Consider the following 3,047-nt stretch of genomic DNA (forward strand, 5'->3'; position numbering starts at 1 on the left):
TTTTCAGAGCAAAGTTAGGCATCCTATTGTACTCTGCGACCAATTATTTGTCGACTCAAATTTCATTCAGTTTTCTCTTAGTACACATCCTTTTCTGTACAGATTAAAATTCTCTTTAATAGGCTTTCTGAAGAAGTTATATTAAATAAAAAGTCACTTTACTTGAAAGCCAACCAAAAAGTTATTTATTAAATTTAGGTATCTTTTCAATCAATGAAAACTAGGAGTTGCATTAGAAAACATCAACAGGATGGAAGAAAGACACTGTAATTTCTGTTTGATGTATTCCGGTAATTTTTCATTGTCTCCATACCCATTTTTTTTCTTCTTAAAATAGGATAATTAGCCAGACATGGTGGCACAGGCCTGTAATCCCAGTGACTGGAGAGGATAAGGCAGGAGGATCATGAGTTCAAAGCCAGCCTCAGCAACTTAGCAAGGGCCTAAGCAACTCAGTGAGACCCTGTTTCTAGTTGTTTGACCATTTGGTGATGTGTAACTGATAGAAGATACTCCTGCCTGGACAACCAGCTGGGACCCATCATTAAACTGAACCCACACAGCTTCACTAGTTAACTGTGTAGCCCAACCAACATTTTTCACAAAAACAGACTTCAAAAGTTGTGCTGATGTAGGAAGACAATCTTTTAGATTATTCGAAGAGACGTTTGTTCCTGAAGCTGTAGTGGTATGGCCAAGTCTTCAGCTGTAACTATAGAAGGATTAAGTATGGGTGCCTGGGTTGGAGTAGTAGCACTATTCATGATCAATCTACCCAAAGATGGTGCATCTCTTATTGCGTAGTTTGGATCCACACAAGGAGGTGTTGACAGGGCCTTAGGTGAACTAGTATTACCAGGTTTTCTTCCCACAATTATTGGGAAAAAGGGAGCACTCCCACTCTTCTTTTACTCTCCTGAAATTACAGATTCCAGTGCTAAACAAATACGATGAGCCTCATTAGCATGGTCCATGTATATTTTTATTTCCTCTTTTAAGTTATGAATTTGATTTTCATCCTTTAAAGTGTAAGATTTCCCAGTCTTTTCAATTACTTGAATTAAATCTTCTGTTTTGTGTATTTTTGCTCCATCATAAAACCAAACCTCAAAATCAGCATCAGGAGAATTCTCCATCAAAATACATTTAGCGTATCTTGTAAAATAAGTGATTTGGGGAGATTTAGATCTTACAAGCTGTACAAATCTGGAAGCATATTGATATTTTCGCCAGTATTTTTCTGGTAAATTGTCAAAGTTGTACCTACTGATGGTATCAGTAGGTAAGGGCAGTTTATCAGCAAGAGGAAAGCCTCTTCCATCATTTGGATAATATATAGTGATCATATTCCCATCACTAGATATTTGAAGTACTTCTTTCACATATTCTTGAGATGCATATTCCTTTAGAAGCTCCACACACACCTCCTCTGAATCAAGTATGCTCACCACAGCCTTTTTAGTTTTCTGTCTCATTGGTTTTAACCTGTGAGCAATCAAAGGAGACGTAATGCTTCGCAATGTGTGTTTCTGATATCCCACTGTTGACTCCATACCCCTAGTCTTGATTTGTTCTGAAAGAGGATCATTCATTTGCAGATTTCCAAACCACTGTTGTACAATTTCAGTTTGAGGTGTCTGGTCTGAAAATGGAAAAGGACTTTTTCCTGGACAAAGATGATTTGAAAGTGCTTGGTTGTTATCAGGTCTTTCAAAAGATCCAGAACTACGAGATGTCTTTTCTTTAAAGAAATGAAAAATATTGACATTGCTATTTGTGGGTGGATATCGGTCTTCATTTTCTTCTATTCCTGATCTTTTGGACTTTGAAAGTGTTTCTGCTGAGTGACATCGTTCCATTGTATATGTTTTTGCTCGAGATTGACTATTAGAAGTGCCAGATCTATCAGAGGAATGGGCTCTACGGAGGTATCAAGAATGAGGCCTTTCTTCTGCATCTTGAATTACTCTTCCTCTTCCACTGTTACTGGTTTCATGTGCTTGATTTCCCCACTGAGTACAAAAACTGCTTCCATCTCCTGAAGAAAAGTCACTTGAATTTTTATGCTTTGGAAATACAGTCATTTTATTTGGAAGTGGCTGGCCAATCAAGAGTCATCTTCTGTCAAGTAAACTACCACTTACACTGGTACTGGAAGAAGCCGTAACTGCAGTAGAAATTGTGGCATGTCCACTATCAATTGAGTCTTCTACAGTTCCTAAATCTTTACTTTTTGTTGAAGAATTTCAGGACATAAAAGGATGGTCCAATATTGAAGACAGACTTAAACGATCTGCTGGATTTCTACGAAGTAGCTGGTGAATAAGATCCTTGGCCTCTCTTGACAAAAACGTTGGCATTTCATAATCTGCCAATACAACTTTATTTAATGTGTTCTTGACTGTGTCAGTGTCAAAAGGTGGTCTCCCAATTAGTAATGTATAAAACATGCAGCCCAAGGACCAAACATCAGATTCAAGTCCATGGGCACTTCGAGTTGCAATTTCTGGTGAAATGTAATTAGGAGTTCCACATAATGTATAGTGCTTTTCATGTGGCATTGTCAATTGAGTTGCCAGCCCAAAATCGGCAATCTTGATATTCATATTACGAGTAAGTAAGAGGTTAGAAAGTGTGAGGTCCCGGTGTAACATGCCATGAGAATGAAGATACAACATTCCTGTGATGATCTGGTGCATGAAGTGTCGAGCTTCATTTTCTGAGAAAGGTTTCATTCTATTCTTTAGGTATCTGTTCATTTCACCATTATGACACATTTCTAATACCAGGTACACATAATTGTTATCTTCAAAATAGTTATATATCTCCAAGATAGAGGGATGTTTCAATTGACAATGTATTTTCACCTCATTTTGGACTCGCTGTACCATCCCAGCTTTGTACATGGCTTTTTTATCTATCATTTTGATTGCAACTTCCAAACCAGTGTGAATGGACTCAGCTCTGTAGACACCAGCAAATGATCCCTTACCGAGCAGATTTCCGACTTTAAAATCCTCGATCTTCTCGCCGATGCAAGTCGCCAT

General features: G+C 38.0%; 1 pseudogene; it reads right to left on the bottom strand.

Moving 5' to 3' along the window:
- Positions 1–210: 210 nt before the first annotated feature.
- LOC139704381 (serine/threonine-protein kinase PLK4-like) lies at positions 211–3,047 on the bottom strand (annotated as a pseudogene).

Source organism: Marmota flaviventris, unplaced genomic scaffold (assembly GCF_047511675.1).
Source record: "Marmota flaviventris isolate mMarFla1 unplaced genomic scaffold, mMarFla1.hap1 Scaffold_55, whole genome shotgun sequence".
Lineage (NCBI taxonomy): Eukaryota > Metazoa > Chordata > Mammalia > Rodentia > Sciuridae > Marmota > Marmota flaviventris.